At 30.4% G+C, this 22,338-nt stretch overlaps 1 protein-coding gene across 2 annotated transcripts in view; it reads left to right on the top strand.

Annotated features, from left to right (window-relative positions):
• LOC107438721 (potassium channel subfamily T member 2) overlaps positions 1 to 22,338 on the top strand; it is a 497,563-nt gene that overhangs the window by 188,420 nt on the left and 286,805 nt on the right. The gene's annotated exons all lie outside the window — the stretch shown is intronic.

The following is a 22,338-nucleotide window of genomic DNA, read 5'->3' as shown; positions in this document are numbered from 1 at the left end:
ATGCAGTTTACCCTGTTTCAGTTCTTTTGCTTTATTGAATATTTCTTCCAGCGTTCTTTACTTTAGCCCCAAACTAGCCAATAATTAAAGACAGCTTTAAAGTTAAATTTTTAAAAAAATTAAAATTTCTCTTCACAGACATATGAGTGACCAAGTAACCATCTAGTCAATGAATACGCTATTAAAAATAGTTCATTTCCAATATTGATTTCATACAATAAAGGCTTTACCAGTATAATAACCAGAGTGTATTTACCAGTTTTGAAAATGTGCACAACTATGCAACTTATGAATTAGAAAACACTAAAGACAGAATTTAATTACTAACACTAGTCTCAAAATGCATGTATACCTAAATAAATTACCTTCGTACGAATGTCAGTGTATGCTTTTTATTTAATCTAGTGACTACACCGTTTTGAGATTTAATTGTTTCTATTTAGAGTTTAAAAATATGTAATAAATTTAATGCCCGGTATATATTCTACACATTATATTTATCTAAGAAATATCGGAGTTTTAAAGTAAACGAAGTTGGCAACTTTTCTACGTGATGAGAAGTATTTCTGAATTTTTAAAATTTGCCATTACACCACATATTAAGAAACTAGTCAGAAGCACTTTCATAATTTAAAACTAAGCTTCAATTTTCCATTCAGAATATATTTAACGTTAACCTAAAAATTTTTTCAAAATCATCGCAAGATAAGTTGGTAGAAACAAGACATTGCGTAAGTATCAACGATTTTAGATTTGTTAAGAGATTTAGATCTTAGGAAGAATTCGGATTTTACTGCGAAGTATTCAAGGTTTATAAATTGTTGGCCAGCTGTAAATTTTTTACAAAAATCTGTTTTAGTTTGAGTTAAGATTAGGATTGTTGATAACATTTGATTTTTAAAAAGAAATTATCTAAAATTGAGAGAGCGTCCGGCATTTGATAGGATTTAGATTAATTTTTTGAGCTTTCTACGATTTCGTCACGAGTACCTTCAAGGATTCCGTCTAATACCATTTAATTTCTCTTAACAAAATGTTTAAGGAATCTAATATATTTATACTTTAAGTATTTTGATAATTTATAGAAATGAGATCTTACTAAATTGGCAAACCATAGGCAGTAAGATAGCCAAGGGACACTGCCGCAAGGGTAACCAAGCTGATCGACAAGAGTAGTTTGCTCGAAATTTTTTTAAATCTCAAATTGTATCCAAGCAAATTTCAATTCAATACCAAAATTTAGCAAATTTCGCATTTAAAAATTTTTACATTTAAAAATTTGATGAAAAAATGCAATGATATACTATGCACATTGAAGTTTGTAAATTACAAAGAGAAATGGCTAACTAGCAAATCTATAAATTTCATACTTTGTGTCTTTACATAATGATACTATTTAAATGATAACAGTTAATGCAGGCGACCTGTAATAAGTATCCGTTGAATGCTTCATCCATCCAGAAAGAGGGATTTTAAGTCCTGCGAACTAGTCTAGATTAATAGAAACAGCCTTCCTAGCTAATCAGTAGTGGTGCAGCAGAATTCTAAGAAAATGTCATTTATTACCTGTGAACAAAATTGAGTTTATAATCATTACAATTGGATACCTAAAACTAAAGAATTTATGTCAAAGCAAGCATACGAACAATATTTCTATTAAGACTTATTTGAAGTATTTTCAGTGGAGTGAATGTGCATTTTAGTGACTATTGTGCAATTTTTACAAATTATATCATAGTTTTGACAGATAAGGTTTAACTAACGCTCTTTATTTGATTGAAATTTCGTAGTCTTGGACGAAAAGCAACATTAACCGAAACTGTCACTGCCATAGAAGTAGTTTTCGGATATTAGTGAGTAGGTAGCAGGTCCCTGGTTCACTTTTAAAGAGAAAGCCAAGAGTCTACCTGCGCACCCATCCATGTCTTTTTTAAAAAAAACAGTATTAAGTCACGTCAACATAATTTGGTAAACTTGTAAGCAATAGCTCTAAATTTAATTAAAATTTAAAACAGAACGAAGACTACCATGATCACTCCTTTCACGGTTAAAATATCTAAGTACTGTCGATTCTATTAATTGAATGTAAAATTTAGTAACGCAAAAGCTACAGCGTTATTACACGTTGAATAACTGTTTCACTAAAGCTAATCTTAACACTTTGCCATCAAATCTGGAAGATCTTCTCGCTTTGCAAATTATCAGTGTACGACAAATCAGGGAGAGCTACTGTGCTGCAATAGTGCGCAAAAATGCTCGATGGAAAGTTTATACTTAGGAGCAATTATTTAGGTTTTATAAAGTTTTATCCTTAAGCTATAGAATAAAAACTATTCTATTAAGCTTTTAGACCTTGAGTAAAAGCAAAATATTCTAAAATTGGGTCCCTATATTTTTGTTCAAATATAGTTTGCTTGAGATACATGATTTTTAATGGTATGTAGTAAATATTCAAAGCTTAGAATAACTATGATATACAATTGAAATTTAAAATTCGAATCTCAGAAGGTCATTAGCTATCATTTCTAAAACGCTATTGGTAATAAAAGAAATAATTTTAAAGATAAGAGTGTAAAAATCAAATTTAATAATCAGTTCTATCAGCATGAGAAATAGCAATACAATATTAATTACACTTTAACAGAAAATTTCCTTATCAGTTTTCCAGAACTTGCAATTTACAGTGGTCGAATTTTATGAGAATCATTTTTTTGGAATTCCTCTAAAATTAACACTACAAATTTACCTAATCTATTCTGGTTTTTCATTATAATTTAAATGATCATGAAAACTTACCGTCAATAAATTAAACTCGAACGTTTCATATACTTTCAGATACCTCATCGGCCACAATTGTACTATTTTATAAATATCTTTCCGGTTCAGTCAGTTTCCTTATTGAAGTAGACAAACAATATGTATTGAACTACTCATCAGCAAGAAAAAGAAATCAGTAATTAAAATCATTAATATACATTGAATAAAATTTAAATTAACGATTAAGTAGATTTCAAGTCGACTTAATATCTCTAATTTTTATTTAGGCCTGAAACCTAAAAGTAGAGTTCTTCACGCTGAAAAGACTAGAATTCTGTGTCAATAGTTTATTGAAAAAATAAAATTTACATTTATTTTAAATTTGACTATAAAGTCTACTTGACAAAGTTTGAGTTATTTTCCTCTAAACTTGAATCTTAGTTCATTTTTTAAATATATTTGAAATATATAATTCGATGTTTCATAATATCTTCATATTATGAAATATCAAATCTTATGGTAACCTCTATTTTTTGTTATCATGCAAACATGTAGGAGGAAGTTTTACGCATGTACAGTGCGCTGGGAAAAAAAACCGGAGCTCCTACAATAACTTTTGATCTAATGATCGGATGTTCACGTTTTCGGACTCGAACTTAATGTCTCGAAACATTCACCTCAAATATGCTAATTAAAAAGTGCAGACGATATTTTAACTTTCTCTGAATAAAAAGAAAACCCCATTTTTGACGCATTCGGATTTCTGATCCCCAAAATATAGGGGTAGTCGCAATTTGGGAAACATGGTTCTGATAGTTTGGTTAAGGATAGCGCTGCAAAGTTTGAACCCCTTAATATAAATTTTACAATTTGCATATTTCGCTATATCTTGAGAACTTTTTACGTGAGTTGTATTAAGAAATTTTGCACGCTATCATAAACTTTTTTTTATCCAAAGATAAATCTATGCAAAAAAAAATAACTTTCGGTAAATATTTATTATTTTTTATTATTTTATTTCATAATGTGTTGAAAATTAATAACGGTAGTTTTGAATTTTAAGGTATACAATTTTTGAATAATTTTACAGAATGTAATTTTACATGGCAAAGCACAAAATTTGAGCAAAATGGACCGAATAGTTTCTGTGAAGTCGAGTTTTAAGAATCTATCTTTTTAGAAATTCAATTTTTCAGGATCGATTTCTCTCAAATTTTGTATTTTGACACATAAAGTTGCATTCTTTAAAATGGTGCAAAAAATTGTATCCCTTATAGTTCAGGTTTTCACCGTTATTGAATAAAATAAAATAAAATAATAAATCTCTACTAAAAGTTAATTTTTTCTATGGAGTTACCTTTGGATGAACAAATTTTGCAATAGAGTGCAATTTTTTTTAATTCACTTAAAAATAATACTAATTTTTTTAAATAGTGAAGTACCAAAAAAGTAAAATTAACAGTATGGGATACTATAATTTAGAGCTCTTTTCTGACCAAACTTTTGGGACCATATTTCCCATATTGCGACGAGGGTTAAAAATATAAAAATAAAGGTATGTTAATTCAGAGAAGGTGCGATGTTGTGTCTTATTTCGTAACTTGAAAGATCGTCGGCCCAAATTAATTAGCAGATTTGGTGGCACCCCCTCGAATGATCAAGTTGGAGTCCTAAAACGTGAACATCCGATCATTAGATCAAAAGTTATTCAGGGTGTTTTTTCATTTCTTTTTTGGAGCACTGTATACCGAATTGGTGTTGTTCATTTCAGATGTGTATAAGGTATATACATACACATTTATATAAGCATTCTTATTTATTTAAAGATTATCCATTTCTTCGAAAACATTTGTCGAGAAGCATTTTGAGCTAAAACCTGGTTTGAACTAAAACACTAGGAGGATAAATTCATGCCCTATCTCACAAATTTGCTGGGGATTTTTTTTTCATACTTAACGGTTTTTCGTCTACAAATTTTTGAAAACCTTTAGTCTAATTTAGGACACCCTGTAAAATCAATATATTCATATTTATATACACCTCTTGGCACTTCCGGCAAAATTAAATTCCTAGTGCACTTTAGCATCCAAATAGAGTCTCGGTGCTGCCATCTAGTGTGGCAGAAACTAGACGTCCAAATTAACATGGCCAACGGTATCTCACCCATTGTGGTGGTCCGGAAAGAGTGGATACCACTTCTTGAGAACGCACTAGGTCTGCTCATCGGCAAGACTGATTGTGTAGCTCATTGGAAATAAAAAAATAAAATAAAAAATATTTATATACATAAAATATAATAATATATATATATAATATATATACAACAAATGCAAATATATAAAATTTTAAAAATACTTTATTTCCAGGTTTACTACACCTAAGTTATTTTAATAGATTTAATTCCTCTGCCCATTATACAGGAAATAATAAGTACGATGCCTAGTAAGCTTAATCTTTAGAATATGGAATCTAATTGGGTCAATCAATACTGCTTGTTAAAGTCTTATTCCAACATCTTTCATGATTGCACTTACGCAATAAGAGAATGAATTAGTACTGTTAAAACCTTATTAAGTAACCTAAACTTGTTATTACATAATTGTCGATTAGGAGACATTTACTTTTGCCGCTTAAAGGAGTATATAATAACACATTGATATTAAGTTTTCCTATTACAGAGTTCCATTTATTGTTTTTATTTACACATTTGCATTATAAGAAAGCTGTATATATCTATGCACCTATTATGAGGTTTCTATCCATGTAATTTTATCACAGGTTCTAAAGTGTAATGAGTTTTCGTAAGGTTTCTTTTTCATTTATTTTTTTCACCTTAGTGCAGGTAATTTTTTCCCCTTCAACTTCTTAAAATTATGACATTAAAAACTTGTTTATTGATTATTTAGTTATTTGATTAAGAGATTTAAAGTTCTGTTTCTTAGTATTTTATAAGAAACCACTTTATAAGACTTTGAAGTTTTCATCGTTCAACAAACGAAGAATGCGATCGCTTTGTCAATAGTAATTCAGTTATTTAAATCGGTGTTTGATCTTATTAACCATTTTGCAATTATTATTCTTTGGTGCAAATTACATTGATATACTATTATGAATTACTGTTAAAGATATTCTTTAAATGATTTAGAACTTAACTTGCAGCTTCATGCACAAAATGATGATTGCAAAAATTGTATTTCAAATATACGTCCGTTTTTATATACGTCCGTCCAAATTTAAAATATACTCACCAAATTTGTTATAACAATATAGTTTTATATTAAACGTTATTTCGAAAAATGATTACTTGGAAAAATGATTTATGTTCACTAATAGATCTTGATAACATCATAAAGGAGGAAAATATTTGAACATGGCAAGTGGCGGGACAAGTGTTCTTTTTAGTACATATATTTTTGGTTGAATAATTTCAACTGTTTCATGCCAGGAAACAGCAATTATTACGAAGCAATCATCGAGGTTGGTGAGTGCCAGCGAAGAGGGGGCCTATCTCCCTAGTACCTAAATAAAAACTAGGGGCCTACGTGCGTAATCGTTGTTCTGCTAACCGCTCTGAAGCATGTCTGTAAGGAGGGGGGGATCGAATCTTGATATAAACTCATGCTGACTTTCTCAAACTTGTGCTGTCTGTTTTTCAAATTCAAAATAGTTTTGAAGCTACTCTTTGCATTTTCAAAACAAAAAATAAATAAATTATAAATAAATTATAAATAAATTATAAATAAATTATAAATAAATTATAAATTATAAATAAATTATGAATCAGAATAAATTATATATTAAAATAAATTATAAATTAAATTAATTTATAAACAAATTATAAATAAATAATATTAAAGACTTGTCTATTGATTATTTAATTATTTGATTGATTTACTTAAAATTTTGTTTTTTGGTATTTTATAGGATGACCACTTTATAAGACTTTGAAATTTTCAACGTTTAACAAGCAAGGAATACAATCAAGAATAATTCACGGTTTAAATTTCCTTTTTTTTTTGTATTTGTATACCTAAAGAAAAACTAGGGACATCCGTGATCTGCTAATCGCTCTGAAGCGTGGCTGTAGGGAGTCGAATCCTTATGTAACACTATAAGTTCTTGCTGTCTTTCTCAAGCTTGTACTATCTGTTTTTCAAATGGAAAATAATTTCAAAGCTATTCTTTGTATTTTAAAAATAAATAAATAAAATAAACCAACATATGTAAGTGAATAAATAAATATGTCCCACTACCCCAGTAAAAGATGCATACAACAGACACTAAAGCTTGTTCCATCAGAATAAAGTTATTTAAAACTCCTGAAAGACTCATATTGACCAAATTTTCCTGTAATCGAGAAATTTATTTTAAAAATAAAAGAAATAATCGTTACTTAACTCCTATTACCCATTAAAAAAACACTATTTTTAATAAACCATAGAAGTGTAAACAGTCTTCTATTATTCTATTTGGTAAAAGGCACTTACATCAAATAGTTAAAATTGCCAAATAAATGGAAAAATGAATGACAGAGTTCTGAAAACTTTTTGATAATTTTATAGATATATCTTAGAGGATTGCTTAAAAATATTTATTCTGTTTAATTTACTTAAATTTTGAGTTTTTACTAAATGTGTGGTAAAGAACTATAATTTGGAAAACTAATATTAGTAGTAAACTATTACCATATCGAATGAAAAAATTACCAAAGGAATGGTTTAAATACTGTATATTTTGCTTTTATCACCAGAATTATGGGTTCTTTGCTGAAAATTTCCTTACCATGCAAGTACGGTATTTTTTCTAGATTTTTTTTCTCTGCTTGAGATCTGAGTAAGTTTCAATACTAACTATTAAAATTTAGTTTATGTATCATTGCTTTATGAATATTGCTAAAAATAATTAATGAACAGAATGATTTTAAGATTTAAAACTGAAGAATATTTTCTGTCCTTTTTACCATTACTTTTTATAAAATTAATTTTTACCGCGAAAGGTAAAGTGTTTAATGAATAAAATAGAAAAATTTAAATTTTTATGAACACATTTGTTATCAACTTTTTTATTTAATTTATTATTCTTTTTTTGTTTTATTTATATAGACAAATGCATTTAATCTATTTTCTTATATTTTTATTTATTATAGTCTATAAAAACATATGCTTTCTAAAAAATTGCTGTTACTTTTTATGTGTCTAATTATCTCCTCAACAAATAAAATATCTTATGAATAAAATAAATAAATGCAATTTTTTGTAAACTCGAATTGAGCAACCATACTTTCACATTCTAATACAAAAAGTGCATTTGTACAATGAACAAAAGCTTAATAAGAGTAATTTTTTCAATCATCTTATTAGAATATGACATCGTTTATGATCCAAAATTGAATTAAGCTCATGTTCGTTCTAAAAATGTTCTGTTGAAGTCAAACTTGCATTTCACTGAAATTAACAAGAGGTTCTTTTTTCAATAAACCAATAAGAGCTAATTTCGAGTAATCAGAAAGGAAGGAACTCTTACAATAAATCAATAAAGTATCATTAAAATGGAATTACAAATGTAGTTGAAAGTAAAAATGAGCTCTCAGCCTTCGTTACTACTTGAATTCGATATGCATAGCAGTCTTTTTTCAATATTTTCAACTAGTATAATGAGTGTTAGTGATTTTTCTTGTTTTAGAATCCATTAACAAAATGTCAAACGAAAACAAAAGCTACTAACAACTCGCTAAAACTTAGCAATAATTCAAAATGTAGTTTTGTTTGCTTTACAAATGTGAAAACAAATGAAAGCAAAATGTAATAATATTTTGATTGAATCCAAATTCTTTTGAATAGGGATTTACAAGGTTTAAACTATACCAATTACATTATTTCAATGATGTCTTATATATTATCGTTGTGATAAATATTTGTATTTACAAATCATAATATAATGTAACAACAATAATAGTGATAATAATAATAAATGTGTAATAAGTTAATATTTTGCATGTATTTTTCCTTTGAATTTCATTGAAATATGCTTTTGAAATCAACGTGCGAAAGAATTGGCCGATTGAAATTTGGAAAGGGAGATAAAATTTCTTGTAAAATTACCGTACTGTATGTGATGGTGCAATTGGCACCCTTCCCACCTTTCAAAATTATGTTTAATTACTTAAACTTATTTTATTAATCGAATTATATTTAAATTGACGCCCGGTGGCTCAGTGGTAGAGCTTCATGCTCTCGTGCCACAGGTCCTGTGTTCGATCCGCGATCCGGGCAAGGTTCACTCATCCCTTCATCCCTTCAGTGGGTCGATAAATGAGTACCAAGCATGCTTGGGAACTAAACACTGGGGGTTCCGCGTTAGACTGATTACCTAAACCGGAAGATCTGCTCCTGCACCCCAGAGACCAAGGTCAAGAAAACTGAGATGGGCACAGTAGGCCTAGGCCCTCTATGTTGTCGCGCCACTGAATTTAGTTATATTTAAATTAAATCAAAGAGTTAATCTTTTAAAGCAAACATAAAATATTTTAATCTTTTCTTATCGACCAACGCAATGGCTAATTTTATATTTCAATACTACTAGTAATGCAGACTCATTATTTCACTGCCGTGCCTAATCGAAAACAAAAGTTTATTTATAACTCTGTATTATTAATTTCTTTTTTCAAATATGTTTCAGATACGGGGTTATATTAATTGAATATTAAGAATATCATAGGTCTTTTTAATTTAAGAATTTAGCTATGAAATTATTATTTTTTTTTAACAAAAGTTTGTATTGAAATTTTATGTTTTTCGTTATGTTTTTAAATTTGAAATTCGGTGACATATTGTACACTTTACGCTTTCCCACTAACTTTCATTAATATTAAAGTTGCATCAGTTTTAAAAATAAAGCTCAAATAATTATGTAAAACCCGTGCGCCAGTGAGCCAACTTGGTTGAGGTGATGTAATAAGGATTTTAATCTACTGTAAACTGATTGATACCGTTGATACAGTAAATAATGATTGATACTTTTAAAATTTGCAATTGCAACTCTGTTTCATTTGTCAGCAAGAAAAAAAAAAACTACAACTTTGATTCTATAGATCTAAAAAAAAAAAAGATGGGAGAACAAAATTCTGAAGATCTAAAAGATTTTAGGGATAGGAGAATAAAAATTAAAAAAGATTTAGAAAGCTAATGAGCAAAAATTCAAAAACAATAAAAAAATCTTAGAATTTTTGTTGAAATTGCTGATTTTAACCATGTCGACTACCTTAAATACTCCACAAATTCGTTTCCAACTACATGATGATGGCAATGTTACATGATGATGGCTTTACTTCCCACACAAGCTGGCACCCATCGATCTGAATCTAAGTGAGCATCCCCCCCCCCGCCATCGGGTATAGAATTTCAATTCTTCCTAATGATAAATTAGTGCCAAACCATTGAACCGTCACAATAGCATAATAATATATGGTACAACTTAACCTCATAATAATAAGTTGTAAATTCGAACGTCATTTTGTGTCAACTCATTCTAAAATTAGAATCAGTGTAAGAATTCCACAATTACAAAGATTGTCTGAAAATTATGTGCTCTTATTTTGCTTGAAGATAAGTCTTTTTGTGTCACTGATGGTATTTTTTGTGAAGTGCTTCTAATGTACTTTAAATTCGCAGCTAAAAATTTAATCTTTGGTGAGCTTTTTATCATGGAAACAGTTGAGCATACGTTTTTAAGTAATGGATATAACAAGAAACGCTAGCTTAAGAAAAGTGTCAAAACTAGGGTGCTTATGGAAATGGGTACAGGTAAAGATGCATGTTTATGAAAAGGAACAGAGCTTAAAAAACGTGTTTATAAAAGGAACATTGTTTCAAAATGCGTATTTTATGAAATGAACGTCAACTGAGCACCTTTTCAATGGTCAATTCAAATTTAAGAACTGAATTAATTTCGTGCTGACTTTCCCTTAATTTTTTTAAACATAATCACGCTCTCAGAAATAAAACATTTACTTTTAACTATTTAGCAATCCTTGAACTTTATTTCGTTAATTTTAGAGAATTATTTCGTCACGAAATCTCGTAATTTGGGAACGAAATGGGAACTCTCAAATTGATATAATCCCATTGAAGTGCATTGTGGGAAACTGCTAACTAGAATGACGAAACTGGGATGAAGACTAGACGATAGAAAATAAAGTGACGAAAAAGGCGGTATGCTAGTCGCATGGCACTTGTCTCGCAACCAAGAAATCCCGGGTCTCTCTAGTTTATATCTCTGTTTTATTATATTTTCTAGTATTATTAAGGTGCAGGGACCCAGCTGTCATTAATAGAAAGAAAATTATGAAAGTTCAATACATTAGGCACTACTAGTTTTTTTAGGACAAAAAACTATACTGACGGAATATTTCTGTATTGACGAAATTCGTTCCTCGAAAATTGACGATAGTTATTTCGTCACTTTGACGATATATTCACTCGGAACTTATACTAGAAAACGGCTCTGTCGAAAAAGAAAAAAAGCTTCGTAAAATTTCAATATCCATTTTATGCAGAGCATTTTTTTATCAAGCATCAATTTTCTTTAACACGTATTCACAATTTAAATTTAAAGAAGTATTTTTTTTAAATTTATCAATTAGTAATTAATTAACAATATAGATATTTCAACGCTTACGTATTTATAGACTGTTTTTCCCCTATTTGTAAGAACAAACATGCACATGCCAATCAATGCAGTGCACGGAAAATCTATATGCTTTTATATAAATACATTACTATACCTCTACATTTGTGCAAAAAGCATTCGCCGTATTTTGGTAGAACATTTCTCAATTCCATAACAATGCATTAATAATCTTTATGAAATGTTTATGACAGATAAAAGAATAAAAAGTTTATTTATAAGTGTTCTGTGACGCATTTAAGTTTCAAAATTACATAAGCTTCTTCTAAATCTTTTGGCCAGACAACGTTGTTTCGAGATAAAACATCTCTTTCATCATACTATGAGAACAAAAATAAGTTTTTCGCAACTTCATAACCAGAAGAGAAAGAAAATTATTCTGTCACATTTTATTTCTGGGGAACATCAATCCTAATATAAAATCAAAAGCACCATATTTTTTTGTCATTTTTAGTTGCTCTGGAAGTTTTAATCTATTTTCTTTCAGGAGAAGAGATGAATTGAAATAAAGTGAAAAGCATCTTGGGTCGAAAATTGTAGGCGATAAAAATTTGCTCTGAGCAAGTTTTGATTTTGCGAAGATTACACGTTGTTATACTATATATTCTTAACAGGAAAACCCACTGTGCTTAATAATACTACATACCTTTATCAAGTGTTCGCTTAAAATAGATTTTTTTTTTATAAATTTACTTACTAATAAAAAAGATATATTGAAATTAAATTTAAAGTAACGTAGAGCAAAAGTTGGAGTTCAGGGATAAAAACTCGTTGTAAGAAAGTTTTTTATTTTGTAAGTAACAATTTATATTGTAGCTATATTGAGTTTTGTCAGTAAGGGCACATATTGCTTATTTACTAATATTTCCGTATCGTAAAATACTAGAAAATTCTACTTGATATATTGTTTCAGTGGACCAGTTATGGTGAAATGAAATGTCGTGTAACGTAGAGCAAAAGTGTGTGGTTAGTGGTAAAAATTCCATCTGAAGATATTTTTTTGTGAAGATTGTTGGTGCTGTACATGTAATTTTAAACAGGAATACTTACTGAGTATGAACTATCAGTATTTGTTGGAATCTTAAAATACATTAATCATGGTCATAATCATTGGCTTGACAGACCAGGGTGGGCCCTGTCCTTCTCGAGTATTCTCTTCCATCCTTATCTGTTCTCAGAAACGGTTCTCCAGTTTTTACAGTTTAGTACGAAGAAGTCCTTATTTGCAGAATCAGAACCATCTGAGTTTGGGTCTTCCTTTAGTCGATTCCCAGATGGCCTAGTCATAAAAGTTCTCTTAGCAGTACATTCATCACTAGACCGCATTAGATGGCCTGCCCATTTCATTCTTTGAATTTTGATATGTTTAGTAACGCCATGCGCTTTATAACTCGTAAATTTGTGTAAAAAATTACACTTTTTCTGCCTGATCATTATGTTTGCGAATTCAAAAGCTATAATCCCCAAATTCGAACAGACCATTTAACCCATGGCTTTATCTTATGCTTCGCTTATGACTCTGATCATTGATTCTCGTAGAAAAGCAGCTAACCTTGCCCAACTTCTTTGCTGATCTTCAAAGAATTGATCGAAAATTTTTAGCTCACCTATTCCCTTTGACTCCGATGTTTTAAATCCAATTAAAAGTTCGAAAGGCAGCACGATTAAGAATTCAAATGCATTAAAAAATTCCAAGTAAAAAAAAAATTTCAAAAATTTACCAAAAAGTGTTCTAAAAAGACGTATTTGTCTTCGGTCTTCCATCCTCTCAGTCTACACTGGCCGCACTATGTCGTTCATCGTCGCACCTCGATAAGGTGTAAAGATTTATAGCTGTGTAAATGTTAAATGAAATACCGTTTAGGAGTTAAACGGAGGGAATAGACTCTTGGTCTTGTTCCCCCGCGACTATTTGCATTCGAACTACTCGCAAGACTCAATCGAACTCCAAGAGGAGCGTCAGTTGCTATGACAGTTATGCGTCTCAAAAATTGTACATGGAGACGAAATAGTGCTTTTCTATTGCATAATTATCTTATTATATATTCATATCTTTATATCTGTTTGTAAGTTTAAAAACAACAAATCTTTAAAAAAAAGTTAAAGCAAAATGAAAAGAAAACCTTTAAAAAGGGAGTGTGCATATAAGCACCAAATCATGCGCATAAGCACTAGCCTGATTATTTTTTTAGCATTTATGCTGATATTTTATGAATAAATATGTTGAAATATAAATTTCCATTAACAACAACAGTGTAAGTGAACAGAACAGCATAGAACAAAAGAAAAATAAAGTAAGAATCTTATCACTTTAAAATAGCTGACTTTAAAAAGCAATTCTTTTTGAAGCATTCAATATTCTCCTAATACCTACTACATGAAAGTATAAATCCCACACACTTTAAAATGAATGAAAGTTGCTACTTCAACGTATCTAGTATTATTTCAAAATCGCTCTGGAAATAAAAAAGTCTTCCAGGGGTGGTTTAAAGAATATCAATGTTTCTTTCAAAGTAATTTATATTCTGAACTTTTCTATACCTTTTTATGTAACTTTTACATCGATGTAACATTTTTTTATGTTCTTTTGTCTTTAACAGCAACAGAAAAACTTATTCTTTTATGATACATAGAGCTTCTCATAGAACAAAAGAGTGTATGTAGTATCCATTTATCTATTTCGTTGAATTGACTTTTTAGTGTTAAAAAACACTTGGCATAAACGTGCCATTTCAAATAAAGTTTCAGTTTCAACGATAGAAAGTTTGAATATTAGTTTCTCATATTATTATTTACTTACTCATTTACTTTATAGATACTCGTACATATGCAGGCTTGTGTGCTCAGTTATATTGGTACAGGCTTAAAAATGCAGTAGAAATTTGAAGAACAGATTGCACAATGCAGAGAAAGACATCACAAAGATGCATCCAGAGTAACTACGGGGTTCGAACCCGCTTAAAGTTTGAAGATCTATTCGGTTCTTCATGTGTTTGTCACATAGCTGAATCAACTCATCGGTACTTGTACCGGACATATCGATTCATTTCATTCAACAACAATTCTTACAACTAACCCAGTGGAGTAAACTGATCTAACAGACATAAAAACCTTTAAGTATAATTAATTTTTAGTCTAAACTAATCTTCAAAGTAATATCGGTCCCGCAGTGGTCTGATCGTTAATACAGGGTTCCCAGCAGATCACCGAAGTCAAGCATCACTGGCCGCGGTCAGTGTGCCGGGTGGGTGACCACTTGGATCAGTCTGCATAGGGACCGATGGTGCGTGGTATTGGTCCTCGTTAAACTGTTCTACCGTAAAGTGTTCGACTTCGAGTGCAGGTTGTCGGGCTACCGAAGCGGGGTTGCCACTCCCTCTGCACTGGGTCAAAATTGTGATGGCATGTCTTCGGATCATCCTCAGGGATTCTTCCCAGAACGTCGCCAATAGCCCGTTGTGCCGCTCTAATGGGAAGAAAATGAACTACAACTGCAACAACTGAAAATAATATCTAAAGATTTCTTAATACATTGAAGTAAACTCGGTGGAAGCGCTTTGCGCTTCCGTGCCACAGGTCCTGGGTTCGATCCTCAGGCCGGTCAAGGTTGACTCAGCCTTTCATCCCTTCAGTGGATCGATAAATGAGTACCAAGTATGCTTGGGAGCAAAACACTGGGGGTTTCGTGCTCGGCTGACCACTTAACCGGATCATCTGCTCCTGCACCCCAGAGCCCAAGGTCAAGGAAACTGAAATGGTCACAGAAGGCCTTGGCCCCCTATGGGCTGTCGCGCAACTGAGTTTAGTTTTTGAAGTAAACTCTCCAGTAGATCAATTTGCATTACTTCAGAAATCTGACTGGTATATGCTAAATCCATTGGGGTCACAAAGTTCTCTAAGTTCTCATAACAAATCAATACCTCTAGGGTTAGGTGAATGTGTCCTCCCTGTGAAACGGAATGTGACGTATGTATGTTGTCTCCAGATCATCCTTAGGGATGTTTCCCAGACCGTCACCAATGCAGCTCCAGTACGACTCAAATAAAAAGGAAGTAAAGTATTTCAGAATTCAAAATTCAGTCAGAAATTCACGAAAATTACAACAAATTCGGAAAAATTTGTTTTATTTTGAATTTTTAATGCATGACTATGTTACAATATGACAGGTTTAAATAAATTTCCCATACTAGTTGCTTAAAAAGTAATATTACAATCATTCACTTAAAATGTATATATTTCATAATGTGTTTGTTCTTAACGTTCTTTTATTGAGTAACCAAATATTTTGGAAAGAACATTATGTATAAAAAATTTCTTGATAAGTATAAAAATGATATGTATAACTATGCATAAAAAATTTATGATTTTTTATAAAATGGCAATTTTTTCAACGCACAGTCTTGTTATAATTATTGTGTGGGTAACCAAAATTATAAATAAGATAAATAAAGTTATTTGCCTTTTCTAACAGCCTCGTCATTTCTACAAACACTCCATGGAGTAGAGATAGCTGGTTCGATTCCTCCCGGAACATTAGACATATCTTTGTGATGTCCTTCTTGAACTTGTGCTATCCGTTCTTCATTTCAACCAGAGTTTATAATCTCTCTGTGCTATATGTCCCTAATCTTCATAAAGTCTTATAGGCCGTACTTTTTCATGAGCAAACATGTCTGTATGTGCATACGTAAAAATAAATAAATAAATAAATCCTACCATAACCCTGGATCTATCTCTGTGCTGTCCTTCTCTGAAATGTACTATTTGTCCCTCTACTTGACAAATGCTTATAAGCCGTATTTATGTAATTAAGCACACAATCCTGCATGCATGTGTACTAATAAATAAAATAAATAAATAAAGGGGCCTCTCTGGCTGAGCGGTATCGCCCGCCAAACGGAAGCGTGGAGGGGGCGGGTTCGAATCCCGTCTTAACCTTGGATGTATTCTTTGCGATGTCCTTCACTAAACTGTTCTACTTGATGAAGGTTTATAAGCCTAAATTGAGCAAACAAACCTGCGAATGAATGTAATTTCAAGTCCCGCAGTGGACTGATCGTTAAGACACGGTTCCCAACAGATCACCGAAGTCAAGCATCACTGGCTGCGGTCAGTGTGCGGGTGGGTGACCACTTGGATCAATCTGCGTAGGGACCGAGGGTGTGCGGTATTGGTCCTCGTTAAACTGTGCTACCGTAAAGTGCTCGACTTCGCGTGCAGGTCGTTGGGCTACCGAAGCGGGGGTGCCATCCCCTCTGCAGAGGATCAAAATTGTGATGGCATGTCTTCGGATCATCCTCAGGGATGTTTCCCAGACCGTCACCAATAGCCCATTGTGCAGCTCTAGTGCGACGTAAATTAACTAAAACAACAACAACAACAGTATGTAATTTTAATAAAACAATAAACAAATCATCATGTAAGATGACCTCTCTTCTAGCTATTTTACTATATTTACGAGAAAGTTTATGTGGTAAGTACAAAACTTAGTTGAACAAATCTTTAGTTTTAGAATAGATCTACTAAAGTTTTAAAAACGTATTTTTCATAGAAAATAGAATATTACATCCTTAATAATTTTAAATAGAGAATTGACTCTTTATATCAGACGTATAAAAGTTCTAACATTATGCTCTATTTGTGCAATATATGTCATCAATATATATGTTTAAACTCCATGTAAACAATCAGATGAAAGCAACATAATCAATGCTTAGTGTCAGTATAGAAACATAGAATTTCATACCATGCATGATACCCGTAATATATAACGCTTTACATCGTATCCTAAACGCTTTGAAACTTTATTAATCTTAATGTCCAAATGTTTAGTATGCTTGATAATATTTCATGCATACGATTATTATAACCGTATGCACTGGACATTGGACATTTATGATTAAATGGTACTTACTATCAATTAATAAAAACCTGTTTCATGTTCAAAACCTGAAACTACACTTAAAGTAGGTTTGTATTTGTGAAAATATAGTTTGATTATGTTTGATTAGAAATGCCAATGCAAAATGTGTCACAAGAAAACTTTTATAATCATGTAAAAAAAAGTTCTGAGCATTTTTAAACAGAGATTGCACTTTGATTAAACTATGCATTTTGGCTTTTTATATGAATTTCAGTGCCAAGCTAGAGTTTATAAAATGGGGGAATCGAAAGAGTTATTTTCATTATTTTTGCAATTAAAGATAAACAAGTGGAAAAAAATTCAAATTGAAGTTTAAGCTAGGAAATTTCCAAACTTTTTGAACTTACGTTTAACCTTTAATACCTACCAGCCTAAGTGATTATTTTGACCAGTGGGTAGCTATAAAGGGTCAAATCAACTACATAATCTTTGAAAACATGTAATATCAACGATATGTATTATTTCTTTGAATATATTGATAGTTCACCATACAATTTCCAAAAATTAAAATCGCTTATAGACGAGAATTTAGAACATTTTGATATTAAAAGAAACACTGTTCACAATAATATTAACTGAGTGAACTTACATAAATTGTTTATTTATCATTAAAATGAAAATTATTGTCTAAGGGGCGAAATAGGCTTTGAAATTTAGAAAGATACGTGAAGAAAATCTAATCGTACACAGTATCAAGAATATTTTTTTTAAAGTTTTAAATCAATCCTAGAGAGTGCCTTTAGAAACTATTCCCATTAGACTCGACCAGGCAGCAAAAATAGGAAAATAAAGTTTTCTCAAAACTTTATTTTTCAAGTTAGTAGACATCTCTCTAAATCTAATGCATCTCACTCATTGAAATTTCACACACTTCTTCTAGATATCAGTGACTAAATATTTAACGATGGACTTTTTTTCCTCTTTCTTATTTTCTTACTTATTTTTCAAGAACTTATTAGATGGTGTACTAGGGATTAATATGGCCTAAATTTTACCCAAAATCTCCCTTTTTAAAAATTTTCAGGCAAAAATACAAATTTTAAGTATTTAAATGCTTCTATTAATAACTAGTTAGTTCTATCTGAAAGAATTGTTCAAAATTTGAGAAGTTAAGTCAAAGTATGAACCGTTAAAGTATGAAATCCGTTATTTTATAGAATACCTAGTTATTCCATGAAATAACTGATCGTGTCCGTTAAAGTGTAAAACTCTCTTGTATTTCATGGTTTAATTAGTTATTTTATAGAATAACGATCTGCAGCCCGTTAAAGTGTAAAATAATCTACATCATATATCTCGTACTGGTCAGGGATTTAAAAAAAGTTCGTGTAAAATCCAGTTTGTCAACAAAAAATGTTTTTGTTTTAGAAATGATGTTCGTTGTAATTCCAAGTATCATTTTAGTAATCCTTGTTGTAACAGATGATTTTATGGTAGTTTCCATAAATACCATTTATACGCTGCATAAATTAGATAAATTGCTTCTTTTTCATTTTAATTGTCTATCATTAGTTTATTTATAGAATACCAAGTTATTTCATTTCAGATAAATTGTTTATTTTACACTTTAACTGTCTCTCATTAGTTAATTTATAGAATACCTAGTTATTTCATAGAATAACTAATTAAAGTGTCAAATTAATAACATATTACACACTTTAACAGACACGATCAGTTATTTCTATGAAATAACTGTATTATATACTTTAACGGTAACATATGTTAAGTTTTCTTAGGTCAGAAATTTTTTTTTGAATAAAAGTCAAAAGCTAGTTCTCGACGGATTGAAATTTTTGATTGATATTCGGATTGAAATTTTTGATTGAAAAATCATTAAAATATTGTTAAGTCAATGTTTAAAAACTGCAATAAAGTAATTATTATATGAAAAGTAGAACAAAAATTTATTCCGGTTTTCGAAACCCATGTGAACCCGTGTTTTATGAGAATTCATGTTTTTTATTTAAATTATTTCTTTCATTTTGTTGAATTTTTCTATTTACACAAAAAATTAAATTATTGAAAAGTAAAAACAACAAAAAATTATTCGAATTACTTATTTAGATTTTTTAATCTTCTGAGATCTCGCGTTTAATATGTTGGAAAACATTTGGTATAATTTCCCAACGTAAAAATTATTTTGATTTTTTGTTGTCTGCTTTTAAAGAATAATTGTCTATGTAATTAAGTTTACCCTCTTTGATCGAAATTTTTTATTACATTACGAAGAAAAATTATGAGAAAATGTAAGAATTTCCGCTCAATTAACTTTTTGAACAATTTTTTTTATTATCGTTTTATGGTTTTCGTCTCATGACCAAATGACAAAGACATACTCTGTAAAAATATCCTTCAATATGTAAAATGTGTTAAAAATTTTAAATTTATCACTTTTACGCAATAATAAAAATAATGAAATGATATATTTAGCACTAGAAAAGCCGGATTTCAGACTTACCTATAACCGCCTTTTGGGGTCAATTTAACTCTTATAGTTGGTGTTTTTTCAAACTAAATGATGAATATTGTTAAAAATACAATATGTAAGAGTTTTCAAAGATTAAAATTTCTTTTAACATTTTTATTATTGCAATGACAATATTACAATATGATGAAATATTGTTTTACAGATCGCGAGAGTGCAAGTAATCCAAAAATAAATGACATGAATGTAAATAATACACATTAGCACATAACATGGGTCAAGATGTTAAGTTACATCATTATGTTAAGTCCAATAAGCATTAGCCTAAGCTTATACAGTATATGCGCGTGACGTGAAAACGACAATAAAAGATCGACAAATTGTTTTCCAACATTTCTCTTGGCTAGTATTTGTTCTTATTCTGGGTCTTGCGATGCTAAAAGGCAAGTTTGTTATATTTTAGATACTTAATTCAATCAATTAGAGGAGACAATCTGATGCACAGAGTACTAATTTGTTGTTCTTCAACAAACTTAAGAATGACTTCGCAATGAGTAATTTGGGTGCAAAGGATTCCTTCAAAACAATTCTGGCATTGAGGACAGCAATGTCACAAACGCTGTGAAAAAATGAGACACCTCTGCAGCTCTCTCCTCTTGTAGAGTAATTCTTTATCATCTAGTCTACTAAGTCTACGCCACATTTTGTACTATTGTAGTAAGGGGCAGTGCTTGTCTTCTCTATGCTATCGTCTACTAACACATTCGCATGGATACTACTCAGAATTATGGTATTATTTTTCTTTTCCACCTATATAGTAAATATAAAGTTTTAATTTTGCAGTGAAAAATATGAATGCCATAAGAAAGAAGCGACACTAAAATTTGGAGCAAATTTTCTTTTGTTCAAAGGTAGTATCCTAGTAATGTAGTTTTTCCCCCCTTCCATTGAAGAAAAAAATTTATGTGGTAGTTTTACTGAGATAAAAGACAGCAATCCTGATGCGCCTGGAGTGAATGAGAGGTTCCATAAATAATTAGATCGCTATATTTTTCCCATTTACCATTTATTTACCTGTTTTTCAGCTTGCATAAGTAAATATAGCTATAGACATTCAAAAAACAATTTTTGGAGGATTTTGTATCAGTTAAAATCAAAGTTATGTGGCTTTAACGTCATACAATGAATTTTTCTTATTACTTACATGACAATAACAACAGTTCCCCGAAAATACTTCCTTGGCCAGAATTATAACAAATTTAACTTTTTAATAAGCATGTGCATGGTTTTCTTCAGACACAATAACAAAATTATAATTCAATAGGAACTCAACTACTTCTGTTTTAGAATCTAATATATATGATTTTACAAAAATGTTGTGCGTGACATTTTTTTAAGACAGTTGACCCTAATTTCTATTCTATAATTCATCTCCATAATATTTGCAGTTCTGTAAAATCAAAAACCGACTTGAAACTTCCAAAATAAACTCTTTTCTGAAGAGGGTCAAAATGATGTTGAAGAGGGCCTTTTGGCTGTTTGAAGTATTTTGATGTTTGAAGTATTTCCTTAACTGTTTACTTCACTACTAAAAGAAAGACATGAAGTTTTGATATTGTATACTAAGAAACAATTTAAAAAAAGTAAAAGAAAATATGAGCTCCGAAGGCCGCTAGTACCTTCAAAAGTAACAAGAAATTTCAAAAAATGATCACAATGGTGCTTCTAGTGTTAAATAAATTTTTCAAATTTTTTTAGTTGTATTTATGAGTTTATTTTCTTCGAAGCTATACATATCTAAGAAAGATTAGTATTTTTTACTATTTTTAAAGGCTTGGGTCTCTCGAGGATACTAGAACCTTTCAGCAAACTAATCACACTTGTATCAAAAACATTCAGCTGTTTTAAAATGCTTACTTACTTTCATTTTCTTTCTTCAAAAAGTAAAAGTAAATCTAAAACAATGAGGCTTAGTTCACCGCTAAACTGTCGCCAGTTTATCGAAAAATATCGACTTTGTGGTCGGACTGAGATGTAGTCATAAAAACAAGAACAAAAAGAAAATTATAGAGTCATCTAGAAGAAATTGCTTTTTATGTAGAGTCATTGACCCAAACTCAAGTAATATCCCCGTACGTTTTCCCAATATTCGATAACAATCCTGGTTTTATCCAAGAAGAAAAATTATTTTCTGAGATAGGCTCTTATGGAATGTATATTTCCATTTTATTGACTGAAATTAGTCAATCGAAAAGAAATATATATATATATATATTTCCGTATTTAAGAAGAACTATAATGTAAGTCATTTTAACTATCTTAATTTTGGTCAATGAAGGAAAATGCGAGTTAAAGCAGAATTCTCATATTGAACAAAATAAAATTATCTTGAAAATTAAAAATATTCAATTTCTTTATAATGGCGGTTTATATTTTTTAAAGGTTTTATTACATACGATTCCCCTTTTAGAGAAAATGTGACCAGTTCAATGAAAGAGTCTGATAAAATAATTTCTGAAAAAATTCAAATAATTGCTATTTTTTATGC

This window comes from Parasteatoda tepidariorum, chromosome 1, assembly GCF_043381705.1.
Source record: "Parasteatoda tepidariorum isolate YZ-2023 chromosome 1, CAS_Ptep_4.0, whole genome shotgun sequence".
NCBI lineage: Eukaryota > Metazoa > Arthropoda > Arachnida > Araneae > Theridiidae > Parasteatoda > Parasteatoda tepidariorum.
Note: the sequence above shows the minus strand (reverse complement) of the source record. Positions and strands in the feature narration are given on the sequence as shown.